Source organism: Scylla paramamosain, chromosome 8, assembly GCF_035594125.1.
Source record: "Scylla paramamosain isolate STU-SP2022 chromosome 8, ASM3559412v1, whole genome shotgun sequence".
In the NCBI taxonomy this organism is placed as follows: domain Eukaryota; kingdom Metazoa; phylum Arthropoda; class Malacostraca; order Decapoda; family Portunidae; genus Scylla; species Scylla paramamosain.
Window position 1 is genome coordinate 24203653 of NC_087158.1, and position 19193 is coordinate 24222845.

The 19193-nt window shown below is 41.3% G+C and overlaps 1 long non-coding RNA gene across 3 annotated transcripts; it reads right to left on the minus strand.

Moving 5' to 3' along the window:
* Nucleotides 1-1676: 1676 nt before the first annotated feature.
* Nucleotides 1677-3806, minus strand: LOC135103019 (uncharacterized). Of its 3 annotated transcripts, none has more exons than XR_010269890.1 (3): nt 3693-3806; nt 3367-3510; nt 1677-2256 (listed from the first exon to the last, which is right to left on the minus strand). It is a non-coding gene; the product is annotated as an uncharacterized LOC135103019 (long non-coding RNA). The 3 variants fall into 3 exon arrangements; XR_010269891.1 differs by having other exon boundaries at nt 3698-3789; XR_010269892.1 differs by lacking the exon at nt 3693-3806 and adding an exon at nt 3641-3659.
* Between the last annotated feature and the right edge of the window lie 15387 nt (nt 3807-19193).

The window sequence follows — 19193 nt, forward strand, 5'->3', positions numbered from 1 at the left end:
GGTATGATAGGTTTGTGCACCATGGTTTGTATGGTGCACAAAGATTCACTTAATTATGGAATGTTTATGGTAATTGTTGTGATACTCATAACACGTTTTGCCAACTGAACATTAATAGCAGCAATTCAGTACAGTAAAATCCCTCTCATCCGGCATTCGAGTATCCGGCAGCTTCAAGTATCCAGCAGGTTTTTCCCCGAGCCTTAAAATCAATAAAAAAATGTGTACTCATAAAATCAATTAAAATTCCCGCGCGAGGCATACTTTGTTCCCTCGCCACCAGAGCGCACTGCTTCGCGCCACCCGCTGCCCACTGCACTGTTTACTCAGTGACTCAGTCCCGCATGTGCACCGTTTGGCGCCTGATGCCTTCATCATGCCTAAAGTTGTAGAAAAGAGGAAGCGTGTTGTGCTTACACTTAAGAGGACCTTTGTTATGGTAAGATGCGTGAGTGTAGGGTGGTGATTGTGGACATACTTTCACTTCTATTCAAGTTTCCGGCATGTCGGCGGTCCCATTGATGCCGGATAAGAGGGATTTTACTCTATTTGCTGCGTTTATGCATTTGATATTGTCTGTCCTTGCACGACCATTGTATTGCTCGATCAGTGAATATGTTGAGATATACAGTAACATTTATGGTCACTATTAACTTTGAATTGAATCTATTAATTTTGAACTGAAGATTAATGCCAGCGAGGAATTTGAATATTAATTTTGAACTGAAGATTAATGCCAGCGAGGAATTTTGACTTGTAAGAAACGTAAATAATTAGTAAGAAACAGTTAATACCAATTAAAATATGGAAATGAGCGTTTTCCAGTAGCCTTTGTATGCCAAATCCATCCAGCATTCCATATTAAATATAACTAGTACTAATTATTTACATTCATCTTCAATTCATTCAAAAGTTTGAGAATCCAACATTCACAGATCAACAATCATTATGCAAGAACACAGACAATATCTAATGCAGAAACTAATTTTTAACCAGCAGATTCAGTTAGAAATAACATAATACAGTTAGAAATAACATAATACAAGTAACACATCAATTATGGAAAAACATTATACAAGCATCACATCAATTACCACCATACATTCCATAATGAAGTCAGTCACCATAAACATTCAGTAATGGAATCATTTTTGTGCACCATAGAAACCTGTCATGCCATGAACATGTAAAATCCTACTCCTTGTTAATAAGATCGACCCCTCGCTGGTCAGACTGTCTGGAACCTGTTTGTGTCTGCTACTGTCTAATTCTATCACTGGGACTGCTTTCTATATCATATGCCATTGTTATTAGGGGTTACCTATTTATTCCCTCCGATAAAAAGCTGAATGGTAAAACTACCATATTACCATATCTATCATTCACTTTTTTCACATATTCCAGACAGGCATGGTACTCGATTCCGCCCACAGGGTCCACACCCCCTAAAAGCCTCCCACAGGCGTGGTACCCGATATCAGGGGTATAGGGGCAGATCGGACCCCTTTCTGTGGCCGGCCTACTTTCACTCTCTCCACTACTGGCGCCTTTATAGTGACAACTATATTATTATATACTCTATCATAGTGCCCGTCTATACTATCACGGCACATAGTATATATACATATATAGTATATAAATATACTACTAAATACTGATTGAAGTATACAAGGGTATATAGGCTATGTATGCATTTTTTTTTTTACATGCATTATTTTAGACTGGCTGGATTACAAATGATTTACATGGATTACATTTACTCTGGCTTTGGGAATTTTCATTATCTGGTTTGGTAAAAATGCCAGGTCGAGGTTTTGTAAACTTCCTATACCAATAAGTTTAGTAACCAACAGGTTAAGTAAAAAGGCACGGAACAGGATTAATGTATCAATCTATAGTAGTAAAGTTTACTTGATTATGATAATCCTAAAGAACAAAAATGGGCAAGCATCCTAAGGAAAGTTGCTTTTATTGCTCGAGAATTACAGCATTCTTTACCTCAAAGACTCTCCGGAGAAAAAGATAGTGACTTTCAGCCCACCAAAAACGAAAAAAAAAAAAAAAAAAAAAGAAAAGGAGTCTCTTGACTTTCAACTTATACAGCTCATATATACCAGCACACAGCCAGCACCCAAGTCTAACGGGTAAGTTATACAGGAGGCATTCGAAACATACAGCCAGTGACGAACCCTTCACAACAGCGGCCAGAGCCATCATACACGGCGGAGCGCGCACAGCATTCGCCAGAGGGCACATCTGAAAGAAAAGAATGCAAGTACTTTCTTGATGGTAAATCGTAACAATTCCTGATGCAACTTAAGATCCAAAATAGGAAACACTTAAGGTAAGCTGCAAGAACCGGCCAGGCTTACACGTTGCAGTCGCTGTACGAAATATACCCATTTCCATCTATTATCCCCATCTATAAACCTGTCTAATCTCTTAAAACTCTAATGTACTAGCACTAACACGATACGATTACCGAGCCCGTTCCACTCATCTGCCACTGAAAACTTTTTTCCTATCCTTCCTAAACCTAAATTTTTCAAGCTTGAACGGGTTATTTCTTGTTCTACCCCGGTTGCTGATCCTAAGAATTTTGCTTACTTCCCTTGTTGTAACCCTAATACCACTTCCATCATGTCTCCTCTTACCTCCTCTTAACCTAAGTCTCTAAAGGCTTTAATGTAAATTTAACAGCTCCAATCTCGCCTCGTAATCAATACAACTCATCCTGTATCCTTTAATTCTCTGTACTGATAGACCTACATCTTTCCTGTAATGTGGGGACCATAACTGCACAGCATAGTATAGACGAGGTCTGACCAGCGCTAATTATAACTTAATATTACTTCCGGCCTTCTACTTCCAGCCTTCTACTTTTAACACTTAAAAATGAATCCTAGTACCTTGTTTGCCCTGTTTCTGGGCTCTATGCATTTTCTTCCTAGACGGTGTTCAGAGCCAACTATAACTAAATCTTTCTCGTACCCTGTACCTACTAGAGTTTGGTTGTTTAATGTGTACCTACTGTGTGGGTTTCCTCTATCTACGCTATGTACTTTGCATTTATTGATAATTGCATTTGCATATGTCCGTCCATTCATTCATCCTATCTAAATCTGCCTGCAAAGCGATGGCATCCTATTCTGACCTAATTAATCTACCTATCTCCTTTGAAGTACCTTTTTAATTCCTAGTTGCTAGTACATAATATAGAGAAATGAATTTCGTCAGCGAGTTATACATCAACGTTAACCAGAACAATTCATAGAACAAAAAACAAACCCAGCTACAACCTAGGTACCATTAAACATGTACGAGCAGGGAAATAAATCGTCACCAAGTCACGATGATAGTACTTACCAACATTCTCCAACGCCATACACGAGAACCTTACTTGAAGCGGCCACCTCCCACAAACTGTAGAAAACACCACAGCTTTCAAATGAACACGGGTACAAGGAAAGGCATCCACTACAGCACCCAGCCTCATAAGCCATACTCTATCTGTAAAGTAATTCAGTCTTTAGTGGTGGAAAATCGGGAAGGGAAGAAAAAATATGTACCACTACCCAAGCCAAACACCCATATAATAACAAGAACCAGGATTTAAAATTACAGAAGTCCTAAAACCCACGAATATATTAAACCATATTCCACAACAGCGATTACAAACTGGAAATGACAACCTTACTTCTGCCGAGGCTGAAAGCAGACTAACCGCTTCATTTTCCACACCTCTTGACATTGCCTTTCCACCGCCCTACCAGCCAATCATCTCTCTTTCCTAGCTCCTCCAGTCAACCAATCACCGTCCTCCACATGCATCCTTCCCTCCCTCCATTTCCCTTCGAACAACTGCCTCATCTGCTTCAATCCTTCACTCGAACACTCGTACATATCTTCGTGACAAAACAAGAAACGAAATAACACCTGAATCATCTCTCTCTCTCTCTCTCTCTGCTAAATAAACCATTTACACATACAAAAAAGCGAAATCATATAATTTAACACCTGGATAGATTCATAAACAAACCGTGGAAAAAAAACAACAAACATTAATTTAAATAAACAAAAGAATAAATAAAACAAAACTACGTACAACAACTACGTAATTAAGTACTCGGACAGGCTCAACCATAACGCAATAAGGCAGTTTAGTTATCCACGTAAAGCACAGATGAATGCCAACCATATTCCCTCGAGAATCCGGATACGACATGTCTTCACTAAAGCTGTCAGTCTGTCGCTCTCTTGCATTCAGAAGCAGACGGAAAGGAAGCCAAGAAGGAGGAGGAAGTGCACGAAGAAGTATCGAATAGAAAGATGGTTGAAATAACTTGCCTCATATAATTCTTCCCTTAAAATTAATAACTTACATTCTTTTAGAACAAATAAAGCACTTGAACGTGAGTAATATGGTAGTAATTATTAGAAAATGATAGACTACTGAGTTTTAATGTATGGATGGTGAGTATGGTGATTTAAGTACGATAACAGTAATAATTAGTAGTTAAAGACTAACTGTTAAGCGGTATTTGTTCCTATGTATTCTTGTGTGTGTGTGTGTGTGTGTGTGTGTGTGTGTGTGTGTGTGTGTATATATATATATATATATATATATATATATATATATATATATATATATATATATATATATATATATATATATATATATATATATATGGCTGGCGTGAAAAAAAATGCGACATTGAAAAAGAACGATGGTAAAGAGAAAAGCAATTCAGATGATCAACTTGTTTAGAGGACAAAGAGAGATACGTAAAGAGAGAACTAGAAGAAAGAGACAATGTGATTAGAATGTTCAGAATAGGGCAAAGGGAGTTATCTACGTAAATTAGTGTCATGATCATGATGATAATAAAAGGAAGTTTTGTATGTACCCTTAAAGTTAACCTATTTAATGGACTCTCTATACTGTAGAAAGCTGTGGAATACTACGAATGTTTTTGTAAATATTGAAAAAACAACAACAACTGAAGCAAGGGTTTGTTAGTGAAACATTGTGAAACAGTCTCTCTCTCTCTCTCTCTCTCTCTCTCTCTCTCTCTCGAAGCAACAGATGAATCCCTTGTTCCCAGGATGCCTCCCCTCGCGCCTTCCCCTTCAGGATGATGCATATTACAACACGGGCCTCCCTGCGCGGCGCCACCAGCGCGGCCCCGGGAAGGAATGGGAAGGAAGAATGAAGCGGTGGATGGTGATTATCGGAAAAAAGGGAGCCGAGAGAAAGACTTAGGCAGAGGAAGGAGGGGGGACAATGAGAACGGGGGGAGAGAAAATAGAAAAATAAAGACGAGTTATACACTAAAAAGCAAAACAAGAGATGAATAGATAGAAAAAAAACAAACGTTTTAATCATGAAAACAATGGAAAATCGGATCTATACTTCGAAAAAAAATATTAACAATCTTTAGACATAACCCATACTAATAATTCAATTATCAACACGATTTTTTTTAAATTTACCTTTAGTTTCTATTCGTTTAGCAACCAACCACTTCCTCCTCCTAGCTTGTCTCCCTTCCTCTTCCTCCTCCTCTTCCTCCCAAGTTGACAGTCACTTGGAAGTTACTCTTTTCTCTTTCTCTCTCCTGTTCTCTCTCTCTCTCTCTCTCTCTCCCTCTCTCTCTCCCTCTCTCTCATTAACATTCCAGGTAAGACTGGGCCGCGCAGGTAGAGAGCGCCGCCTCACCGTCCTACCGAGGTGCGCCGCCCCCTGAGTATGCACCAACTATTTTCATATCCCGGCTAAAAGTATGCAAGGCTGAGTAAGACGGAGGAGAGGAGCCGAGTGGGTGGAGGGAAGGAGCTTATAGGGAAGGGTACAGCCGGGAGATCTGGCGCGGGTACGTGTGTGGATGTGTGAGGATGTGTGAGGAGATGAAGGGGACGATAATGGAGTTAGTGTGGGGAATGATAACTAATGGGTACTCTACATCTGTGTGAGGCGGAAGGAAATGGGGAAATAGGTAATAAGTGATTATATAAAGGGGATAAATGGTTTGTTTCGTCGTTTATTAGTTGTGTTAAGTGTTGGAATAGTAATAGCTCTTTTCCTAAGTTTGTGTGAGATCAACAATAAATAATGCAACGAAGTAATTATACGTAAAGGAAGAAATGAAAACAAGATTAACTGGTTTGATGGAAAGAGAAGGCGGAGGCAGAAGGAAGTTAAGAATAATAAACAAAAATCCTGTTTTACTTATTAACCTATTTTATCCATTTAGGGAAGAAATAAATCAACTAAAAACTACTTACGCAGAGGATAAAAAAAAAGTTAAATAATAAAGGCTCTCTTGTGTTTAGTGGCAAGGAAGAAAGCAACTAAGTACTTATGTAGACGAAAAAAAAAAAAACTTCGCCTCAGTGTTTAGAAAATTGACGGCGGCAGCATCAGTAATTTCTGTACAAATGTTTAATCACGCCAGCCCACCACCAATCCCTGTGCTCCGCTTCGTGTCTTGTTGACCTGCATCTTACAGCCTGTCTGCTCCCCCTCCTTCCTCCCCGCATGTCTCACTTCTCTCTCCTTTCCTCCTCTCCATAATTCTCTTCCCTCCTTCTCCTATCTCTCGCTTCTCCTTCCTTTCTTCTATTCCTTCCTCCCTTCCTCCCCGCATCTCTCACTTCCTCCTCTTTTCCTCCTTACCTCCATGACTTCTTCCCACATCCCTTACCTCTCACTCCCCTCCTCCTTATTTCTTTTCTTCCATAATTCTCTTTTCGCCTTCCTCCTTTTCTCTTTCCCTCTATAACTCTCCCCCTTCCTCCCTGTCTCTCGTTTCTCCTCCCTTTCTTCCTTTTTTCCATTCCTTCCTCTCTTCCTCTCTGTATCTCTCACTTCTCCCTCATTTCCTCCTCCTCTTCACTTCTCCCTGCATCTTTCACCTCCCCCTGACTTGGATCTTTAGAATACACGAACACCTAACAATGTGTAGTGTCTCAGTTCGGGTTCAAAACCTTGCGTTAAAGATTTGGTTTGGCTTCGAAACGGTTCACTTAACGATTTCATTTACAATCACTTCACTGTTTTGGTAGTTAAGCCCATTGATAATTTCTTCAATAATAATAATGATAAATAGTATGGATCCCAAGCCTTGTGTTGTTCATAATTAAATTGTATATAAAAATATCCTCTTTTTTCATCTTTTCATTACATTTCTCTCCAAATTCGCTGTTGTTTTATAAGCAGCTTAGAAAAAAATACAGCTTTTCACCACATTTGTCTCTGGAATTTACTGTTTTGCGAGCGCCACAGAAATACATATATATCAGAATTTTTGCAATGACAATACATTAATTACGTACGTTAATTAACACACTCATTAAGTAACAATGACCCAAGGCAGTAATTTGGGGGTGTTGTGATGGCTGCATTCACCTCGCTCTAACTTACACATTGGCTTGCTGAATATCCGCTGAATATCCACCTTAATCCACCACCACCACCACCACCACCATTAGTATTACCACCATCAGTACTATCACCACTACCATCACCACATCAATATCCCTGCTACTATCGTTATCAATATTACGATCTTTATCAACAATATTGTCATCACTATCAACGTTACCATTATTATCATCACCACTATCATCACCACTACTATCATCACCACCATCAACATTATCAACACTATCAGTACCACTATTATCATTTTTCTACCTCCTAATCCTCGTCCACCACTGTCATTATCACCACCACCACTAGCATCATCACCATTAACTTTAATATCACCACCTTTCACCTTTACCATCACCACAGTCACCACAATAACATCACTTCGTACCCTTGAAACCTCTTTTACCACCATCACCACCACTATCACCACATTCATACCACCAAACCACCACTTACCTGAACCACCACCTGAACCACCACTCAACCATCATCCACTTATTCAAATTTAAATTCAAAATGTTTATTGACAATTTCGTCGAAGGGGATCAACTAACATGTTAACAAATCCATCCATACATTTTCACCACTCAACTCTCATCTATCCATCCACTCACCAAAATCTCACCCATTCCTTCACTCACTCACTCACTCACTCCTCCAGCGCTGCGAAGATGATACGGTTAATCTCGCTTGGAAGATCAAATGCTGTATGTTTACTCTAACTTGGCATCTGACCGGATTCTCGTGCCTCGCTGAGCTACCTTTTTGATTATGCTGACTCTGCTACTAAACCTGGGAGAGTGGCGGGAGGTGGAGTACGCAGGGAGGCTGCGGCAGAGGGTGGAGTACGCAGATCTGATATTAAACAGATAAATATTACATCGGGCAACATGATTCAAAGGGAGTAAGTGGTTGTAAACAAGAGCAAGAGGGGCATGTGCAGGTACGTACAGTTAGAGGTGGGTATATGTAACGGGTGCTTAAAAATAGTGAAGGGGAAGGGGAAGAGGGGAAGCGAGAAGCGAAGGATGGAGGACAGAGGAAATGATTGAAGGATAAGTGTGGGAGATGAAAGAAAGAAAAGAAAGGTAGATATAAATAAAGAAATGAAAGGGAAGGGAAGAGAGAAATAAATGACAGATAGGAAATATAAGGAAGAGAAATGAAAGAAGACTCACTTATAGACGTAAATATGTATTAAGGCATCTAAAACTAGTAAGAGACGAGAAGAGAGAAGAGAAAGAAGACAAAATTAATGACAATAGAGATAAAGAAATAGCAGAAAGTAGGAAGAGAACCAAAGATAAATATTACACATGAACCTAACCAAAACCTAAAGAGAGAGAGAAAGAGGGCAAAGCAGGAGAAAATGGACGAAGGGAAAGGAGGGGAAGAAAGACAGGTATAACTATAGACAGGAAGTATACACGTAGCCTAAATCCAGGTAGTACTAGGGGCAGCAGCGGGGTGGGTAATGTACGTAGTAAAAGCGGCGAGCTGAAAACAGAAAACAACGTAGAAAGGCTTGCCAGGAAATGCACAAAAATACGTATAGACAAAGAACGTTCAGAAAAGTTTGGTGTACGTGGTATGAAATGGGTAAAATAAACAGACTCGAATAAATGCCACGCTAAAGGAGTAAAAGAATAAAGGGTGAAAATGCGGAAAAGAGATATATTCCTCTGGTTTGCAGATATAAATGAATACAAGATATGCCGTACCTGTTATTGAATGAATGAAATAAAGGAACACATATACGAATCACGTTAAAGGAGTAAAGGATAGAAAAATACATAAAAGTAATACATTTCTCAACAATCTGCAAATACATAAATACAAGACTAGCTGGAAATTATATTAAATGAATGAAATAAATGAAAAAAAAACGAATATATATATATATATACCACACTAAATGAATAAAACTAAAAAGGAAATAGAGAGAGAAATAAAACAAAACACAAAGCACATTCCTCAAATTTCCTCAAAATACACGAATACAAAACACGCAATAAAAAGAAAAAAAGAAAAAGAGGAAGTAGATAAAAGAGATTAAATTTTCTCTATGGTTCATGTATTCCAGAATGTAAGTAGATGAGGAAGATATGGATAGTGTCAAGGGTTGGATACTAAAGAGGGGGAAACGACCCTCTAATAACACTGATGAGTGGCGGTGGGGAGAGGAAGAGGAGGAAGGGAAGCGAGGCAGGTCACGTGGGAGGCTGTGTACGTAGGTAGGTCATCTCTCTCTGACCTCTCTCACCTTCATCCTCATCCCGCTCTGTCTCACGTCACTTTCATCTGTCCTCTTCATTCTCACTTCTTTTACTCACTATTAATAACTTCTATTTTATTTTTGTTTTTTTCTTACCTCCTTCGTTCTATATCCCTCACTCATTATCAGTATTTCCTTTTCATCTTTTATCACTATATTTTCCATCATTTTCCTTCATCCTTACCTCCATTTCGTCTTTATTTCTAATCCTCCATCATTTCGTCTCTATCTATTTCATCTATTCTTCATCAATCTTCTTTCGTCTTTATCTTCATCATCCATTCCTTATTCTCTCCTTTCATTCTCACGCAGTACATCATCCCTTCTCTTCATCCTCATCCCATTTACTCATTCCTCACTCTTCCCCTTCATCCCTGTTTCACTCATCCACTCCTCTCCCTTTACCATCATCCTCACTTTTGCTACCTACTATATATTCTCCTTCAGTCCTCTCCTACTACCTATTTATTCCCTATCCTTCTTCAGTCCTCATCTCTTCCACCTACTCTATATCCTTCAAGTCTCGCCTCTCCCATCTTCTCCACATCTCTCCCTCTCATCCTCATCTTCTCTCCCACCTATTCCCTATCCTTCATTCCTCACCTATCCCATTTACTCTCGATCCTTCCCTTTCACCCTCACCTCTCTCTAACTCACGTCACCTCGCCGGGTCGGGGTCGTCGCTCCCCTCTCAGATTCGTCTTACTTTGTGTGCATAACATACGAGGTTTACTGGAAAAGGGAGCGTCTGGTGTGGCGGCGTGACGGGGTTGAGAGAGAGAGAGAGAGAGAGAGAGAGAGAGAGAGAGAGAGAGAGAGAGAGAGAGAGAGAGAGAGAGAGAGAGAGAGAGAGAGAGAGAGAGAGAGAGAGAGAGAGAGAGAGAGATGTAAAAGTAAAGCGGAAGGGAACTGTCCACTCACCTCTGAGATGGATATGGTGACGTGTGAAGCTGAAAAAGGAGGGAAAGAAATGGTGTTGTTTGAGTGGTGATGCGAAGCTCTGGGACGTGTTCTCAAGCGTCTCGCCGTCTGGTCACGACTACATTTTAGCAGGTTTACTGAAAGGTAATGGGGTTTTAAGGTGTTTTAATGATTCTGGTGATAGTTTGATTAAGATTCTGCATCATCAATGATAAGAATGCTGATGGGATTTCTACTATTTATGTCTGTGGTCTTAGAAAACAGTCATACTAAGAGAACGAAGCGTTTCTGAACATGGTCATGAAATCTGAGTTTAAGTTTGCTGTGGCAGCGAAGCAAGTCTATCATGGAATTAAACCCTTACAGCACATCATGTTTTTATGATGACCAGTTTACGTAGTGAATCAGACTTAAACATTCTCAGTACAAAGAATGTCTCGTAATATTAACTGCTTCAGAGATCGAGGGAGTAATTACTGGATAATTACACATATAACTTAATGATCACGCTAAGGTACAATGACAGGTAGATGTAATAACTTATGCATAGATACCTCGAGGCCCTAATATCATAATCATCATTGACTGAATCATGTAACATTACAGAGAAATCATATTAACGGAATCAAATAGGCCTAGGTACGACCGAGGGTGACAAGGATCCTTCACCTTCACTATCCTCAGTCTCTTGCTTTAGATATTATAGTGCAGTTCACAGACATCTTCTAAGGGTCAATAGATCTGCTGCTGCTTGTTTTTCGGACTCAGCGTAATCGATACCCTGGCTCGGTGCCTGCCGTGGGGCGGGGTGGGGGTGGGAAGGGTTGGCTCTCGCTGGTGTGATGAGGCGAGGCGATCGAGTCATCCAGTGCAGTGTTGGGAGCAGCTTCCGGGTGATCAAATGAAAAGTTAGACCAATACCGGATGCAAAGCAGCTAACGTGATGAACACAGCCCTGCCTCGCCCCCCCGTCTGCTCCCCCTGCTCGCCTGTGCCTCACCGCCCCGCCTGCTCCCCTGCTCGCCTGTGCTTCGCCTCCCCTGCTTGCTCCCCACGTTTTTTTTTTTTTTTTTTACCTGATCTCCCTGCTTGCTTCCCTTTTCTTCTCTGTATCTGGTCTTCCCTGCTTGGTTTCCCCTGCTCGTCTCTATCTGGCCTATCCTACTCGTTTCTCTGTACTTCGTCTCCCCTTCCCCTTCCTCCTGCCTATCTGTACCTTATCACCCCTGCTTTCTTCCCTCAGCTTATCTGTACCTCATTTCCTCTGTTCATCTATACATTACCACCCGTGCTACCTTCCCCTGCTCACCTCACTCACATTATCGGCAGAAATTTGTAGTTTTAATCACCAATACCAGCTGGTTATGATGTAAACATGATAACCGCCAAAGGGTGTGGAAGTTTGACGTGGCATAAAACAGTGCAGCCGTATATTAAAAAAAAAAAGAAAATAAAAGCAATATATAGACACACTCAACAATTATCTACATCAACAAGCGGATGAACTCAGCAGTAGGGAAGTATCGCTCATTCATATAGTACGGCAAGGGAACAAAGGACCATATTCTGAAAGGAAAAAAAAAAAAATCCGCTCGGCACCTCTACTCCATTCACTGAAAAGGCTCTAGTTGAAGTTACATAAATTTTTTGATATGTTTTTACAGCTCTAGTGACGGATTAACAAGATTTCTACATTATTTATGAGAGAAACACTCTAGACAACCCGGCTAATCATCTCTGTGGCCTTCGAAAATAGTCATAATGAGAGCACAGCGTTTCAGAATACAGGCCAAAGGCGGGCGGGCCGACGCAACAACTGGAACACAGAAAACGGAAGGGTATCGACCACCAACTCTCGTAATCAGATCCGCGGGACTGAAGTCATAAAAGCGGAATGGTACCCCTGTTAATTATGCATTCAAATGAGCGAAAGAACAGCATAATGAGAGAGTGTGTGCTGATGGCGAGGCTGGCGGCGTGCCTGGAGGGGGTACACTACACCACACGCCGCCCCTTCCCTCCCGTGCTGCGGCGGAAAAGCGAAAAACATAAAATAATACATCCTGCGTTAGTTGCAAGGCCCGTTTGAAAAAGTGCGGGCCGTATATTCCTGTAGTGTATTTGCATCGTTTGCCATGTTGCTCAGGATGCCTCCCCTTCTCCTCCTCCTCCTCCATCCATTGTTGCATGAAGGGGAAGGGAAAGGAGGAACGATGGAGGAGGATGAGTACCAGGAAGGGGGAGGAGGAGAGGGAGGGGGAAGAACTAACTGCTAGAGGTTTCGTATGCCAATATCCAACTTTCTGCTACTCTCATTCCTCCCCCTCCTCCTTCCTCTCCACCTCCTCTTCCTCCTCCTTTTCCTCCTCCTCCTTCGGGACACGTGCACCATGTAATTCTCCTTTATCAAGTGTCCTTTCCTTCTCTTTCTTTCTTATTACCTACCTCTCCTTTTCCTTTCTATCCCATCACCTCAATAACCTCTCTCTCTCTCTCTCTCTCTCTCTCTCTCTCTCTCTCTCTCTCTCTCTCTCTCTCTCTCTCTCTCTCTCTCTCTCTCTCTCTCTCTCTCTCTCTAACTCTCTCTCTCTTATCGACCGGCATATGCACTTTAAATCCCCAGGTCCCCAGGTCGCCAGCCGAGGTCAAGCTTCAATAATTGAGACCAAACCAGACACCCCTCCCTTGCCTACTGCCTGGTGGTGGTGGTGGTAGTGGTGGTGGTGGTGGTGGTGGTCATATTACCTGCTGTGAACCTGTTCGTCCCTCATGCAGTTTTCAGTTTAGCCTTTTTTTTTTTTTTCTTCTTTTTCCTTTATTTCTTTCTCCCACTGTTTGTTTTTAATTTTAAAAGATTTTGCCCGTTTATGTAGTATTTTGCGTTATTGTTGTTGTTGTTGTTGTTATTGTTGTTGTTGTTGTTGTTGTTGTTGTTGTTAATGTTGCTGGTGGTGTTATAATCATTGTTTGTAATTCTTATTCATTGTCTATCCACAAAGTTCTCTCTCTCTTTTTATTGTTTCTTTACCTTTTACGTGGTATGTCTATTCTGCACATATTTTTATCCCTTCCACGAATTGTATTGCACTGTAGAAGTCTCCCTCTCCCTCTCTCTCTCTCTCTCTCTCTCTCTCTCTCTCTCTCTCTCTCTCTCTCTCTCTCCCTCTCTTGCGACAGGCCTCAGCTCACACTAAAATATTAAGACAAGTCAGAGTCGAGGCGGCACAAAGCTTCTGGCGGCACTTTTTCAACAAGCCTCCCGAAACACACACATCATGCAGGAGGTGCAGGAGGGGAAGAAAAAGGTTACCATATCTTACAAGGAGGGGAATGACATGCTGAATGTAGGTAGGAGCTCTCTCTCTCTCTCTCTCTCTCTCTCTCTCTCTCTCTCTCTCTGCATGGATGGGTCAGGTCTCAAGGGGAAACACTAATCTCGTGTCAGCACATTATGCACCAAAACAAACTAACAATGCTAAAGGTCAAAGGTGATTTTGTTTTCCCTCCATCTCTTTCCTCCCCTTCCCCTTCCCCTCCTGCACTTATCCCTCCTCTGTCTCATGTCTCTATTTGTCTCAGTCTTTCTCTCTCTTCCCCTCTCTTTACTGTTCTGAAGTATTATTAGCCTAGACATCTCTCCTCTGGACGTCTTATTCCGGGCAATATCTGCGTGGACACAACATGCCGGTAATGTCATCGCCAAGCCCTGGAGTGTCTTCCACTGTAATGATTTAAACGGTCCATAAGATCCTGTCACAGAACGGAATTTCAGTGTAATTTAATGTTGATCTGCCTGACACACACGTAATTTACTTATCATTTCGGCCTTCATTCACTGGTATACAGATGCAGGAGACTGGACAGTATCCTTAAACGCTTCAGGCTCTCGTAGGAAAAAATTTCAAAGGCCACATAAATGATTAGTCGGATTTTCATGGATGTTTTTTCCTCCTTTCCATTTTCATACGATTTTTTTTTTTCTATAAGCTCCTTAAATTATTATTATTTTTTTTTTTACTTTTATATGCATACGATTTTGTTTATATTTTTACATGGTCTTTATAGCTGTGCAATTATTTATTTATTTATTTATTTTCTATATATATCTCTACATGTTCCTCATAGCTATACGATTTCTTTTCTACTCCACGTTCTCATAGCTATACAAGAGTTACTGTCCGCAATATTTATAGATATGTCGCCTTCCCTGACCTGCACTACATTCACCTTTGGTATGTGTCAGCGTACTCTCAAATGGCTGGGAGCGGTCACTGACGAAACAGTTGCATGATCTTAAAGTTGCTAGTGCTCGAAGCCTTTGTTTAGTGCGATGTGCTGCTTCGCTTCAGTGTGCAGCGGCGCCACTCGTCCCCTCAATACCTTTTTAACTACGCCGATAGATGGCACCAAATGTTTCAGTGGCGTCGAGCTGTATTCTGTATATGGGAAATGGATGAGGACCGTAATAGTGGGCTAGGAATATACATTTTCTTTCTTTAATGTGACAAGGGCGTGATTAGCGAATAGCTTGGGTCTTTTAGTGAGGAAAAGGATCTGTTTTTGGAGGAGTGGAGGGCCTGAAGGGAGTTTATATGTGGAGATTGATTGAGTTATGGCACTGCAAGAAGGTTATAAGGGGGTTTGTTCTCTCTCTCTCTCTCTCTCTCTCTCTCTCTCTCTCTCTCTCTCTCTCTCTCTCTCTCTCTCTCTCTCTCTCTCTATTCCATTCCTATCTCGCCGTTTCCTTCATTTTGCATAACGCGTTTTCTTAATCCATAACATAACTTGCTTTATTGTACAGCCATTGGTTATGTTGTTGTTGTTGTTGTTGTTGTTGTTGTTGTTGTTGTTGTTGTCAATCGTCGGTACCTTTGTGTGTGTGTGTGTGTGTGTGTGTGTGTGTGTGTGTGTGTGTGTGTGTGTGTGTGTGTGTGTGTGTGTGTGTGTGTGTGTGTGTGTGTTTACAAAATGACATTACAATTGGCTCAAAACTCTCGGATCAATTATTAATGTGTGCACTTGTGTGTGTGTGTGTGTGTGTGTGTGTGTGTGTGTGTGTGTGTGTGTGTGTATGTGTGTGTGTGTGTGTGTGTGTGTGTGTGTGTGTGTGTGTGTGGTGAGGAAGGTGGTCGAGAAGTCACTCAGTGGACTAAGAGAGTGCGGTGGAGGCGGTCAGGTAAGAGTGTGGTTAGTTTGTGGTGTGGCGCTATACGTGTGGCTAGCAAAGAGTTTGGCTCACTGGGACTGTCAATAGCTAGTTTGTGTGTGACTACTTTATGATCTGGTTGATAGAGTGTGTGTGGGTGTGATTAAAGTGATTAAGTGTTAATACTACTACTATTACTACTACTACTACTACTACTAGCTCTACTACTACTGCTGCTGCTGCTACTAATACTCAATGAATAATATGATCAATCACCAATGGTGTGTGTGTGTGTGTGTGTGTGTGTGTGTGTGTGTGTGTGAAGGTGGCCAGATTCACCAGTATGCTTCAGGTGACGTGTCTTCTGAGGGTGTTAGCGCCGTGATGTCCGTGAAGGAGGCCTGGGGGGTGAAAGGACAGGTGAAGGGCCTGCGCATCCCCTCCTTATTCATCCCCCCGTACCTCCAGCATGATGCCGATGACGAACTTCCTGATGACCTACAGGTAACATGCTTCATTATAACGTACGTGCATGAATTACGTCCGCTGTTACGATGGATAAACAGGCTAATGAACTTACACACACACACACACACACACACACACACACACACACACACAGACGTAATACTTGTCTGGCGATAATGTTCAAATTAATTCCTCTATTAGCACCTGGCTTGATCGATCTTGTGGGGATCAGGTAAACAGTGACCCAATGTTGTATTGTGTACAGGCTGGGAGGGGCGGTGCCGAGGAGGCCTGATGAGCACCTGCTGGCACTGTGACAAATTTAAAATAGTTTCCTTCACTGTTTTTCGCCTGTCTTTTCGTCTTCATTCATCCTACTAAACTATTCACCTTTTCTTTCTTTACTTTTCTTCCGTTTTTTCTTTTTTCTCCTGTCTTCCTGTTTTCATTCCTCCTACTATTCTTTTCACTTCATTTCTCTTTATTTTCCTTGTTTTTTTTCCTCCTGTCTTCTCGTCTTCATTTCTTCTACCACTCTATTGATCTCTTTACTCTCCTTCCTTGTTTTGCTTTCTTCCTGTCTTTTCATCTTCATTCCTTCTAATACTCTATTCACCTTCATTCTTCTCTTAAGTCCCCTTACCTACTTTCCTTTTCTTCACTGCCACCTCCTCTCTTTCTCTTTGTCTCTCAACACTCCCAGTCTCTGCTTTCCATCAGGGAATCAACAAGGAGAAGGGCGTACGAGAGATGGTGAGGTTCATGAGTCTCGCCAGCACAGGTCACGGCCTGAAGCACACGTGGCGGCAGCGAGGCACTTATCTGGGATACTTTTGGTTCGTCATCACTGCTGCCCTCATCGTCTCCCTCAACTACGCCATCGTTCTTCACACCATTGAATTTGCCTCACGCGAAGTGCAATCGCAGGTATGTGGCTTGACTGACTGACTGACTGATTGGCTGGTTAGCTGACGGACTGAATGACTGGTTGATTGAATGACTGAATGACTCAATGACTGAATGACTGACTGGCTGACTGGTTGATTGAATGACTGAATGACTGACTGACTGACTGACTGGCTGACTGGTTGGCTAATTGATTGACTGACTGACTGACTGACTGACTGGCTGACTGACTGACTGACCGACTGGATGATTGACTGACTGACTGACTGACTGATTGGATGATTAACTGACTGACTGACTGACTGGATGATTGACTGACTGACTGACTGACTGGATGATTGAATGACTGACTAACTGACTGACTACTGAATGACTGACTAACTGACTGACTACTGACTGACTGACTAACTGACTGATTGACTGATTGAAATTTTGACGGAGCAGCAATATAATAATGCGCCACAAGGTGAGTCGTCAGAGTGGTGAGATGCAAAGTAAAAAGTAGGGAAGGGACATGGAAAATTGATTATTAAATGAATGATACTGCGGTAACTGGATCATGAGGCGCAGGTTACATGATACAGGTGATGTTTCTAGGTATGTTATAAAAAAGATAAATAAAAAAAGAGAAGTTGGATGCATTAGTGTGAAGGTTGCTGTAAAGTGCAAGGGAAATGCTCTCACGCGAAGTTTTAAAAGGGTTAATTTACTGCATGAAGGAATTTCAGAAAAGAAGAGATGATTTCATGGCCCATAAAATATTTCATGGAAGACTTTATTTTTTCTTTAGTATTCTGAGCAGCTAATTGTGCCTTACTTTATTACGAAAAGGAGCATCATAAGCAACGAAAAAAAAAAAAAAGCTTCCGACAGTGTTGCAAGCCTTTAATGTGTGAGCATGTACGAGTAGATTACTCATTAGTTCTGTTTCATTATTCTGACACTTTTCCTTTGTGATGATTTTGTCGAAGCGAAAAAAAAAAAAATAATAATAATAATCGCATCTCATTTATATGCAGTTACCAACTCCTAATGTATCAGAACCACCACCACCACCACCACTAACAACAATAACAACAACAACAACAATAGCAGCAATAACAGTAAAAACAATAACACTACCACCACCAGCACCACCACCACCACAAAAACAAGAACAACAACAACAACAACAACAACAACAGCAAAACCATTAACAACAAATCCTTCACACGCCCAGTCGTCTCTTGATGTCAGCCCGAGTGGCCTGCAGCTGCCTTCCATCGTGTTCTGCAACAGAGACTTCTTCTCCAAGGCTAAACTGGAAGGTAAGTCACATCCCCAACTTAATCCCGTGAGCAACACAATATTTAAATCAACCTTCTTATTTCTTACATCACTTCGTTCAAACGTGCCGTGCTATACTACCCGAAATTTACTAACAACGTACTTTATTTGCTGTATTTTATTTTATCTTTGTCTCTGTTCAAGTTCATTAAGGGACAGGGAAGGACATCTCTAGTGCAAGAGTTGACCTATATTCTCATCGTTTCATCTGATAAACTCTGGAACTCCTTGCCTGCTTCTGTATTTCCATCTTCCTATGACTTAAACAGTTTCAAGAGGGAGGTTTAAAGACACTTATCTTCCGATTTTGAATAATCCGTTTGGCTTTTTTTCTTCAGGGACTGGCACTTTTTTCCCTCTTTGTTCCTCTAGGGATGCTCCCTCCCCCCCTCTTACATAGAAAATACAAGGTTCAGCGAGTCTGGCATCTATCTACTCTTCGTCTTTTCTGTTCTTTTGGGTGGACCGTCAAAAATACACTCATTTGGCCCCACGACAATAACGTATAAAGGAGTTTAAACAAAGGAGGCATTTTGTCTGCTAAGTTATTGATGTTCTTTTGGGAACGTGTAAGTAACGCTTTTGTATTTCCTCAATCATTTTTCTCCTCACTATTTTTCGTTTTCCCTGTTTGCACCTATTTACCAAAGGACGCATTTTGTCTCCTTCGTTGCTTATGTTCTCTTGGGAACGTCTGAGACACTGGATGGTTCATGATT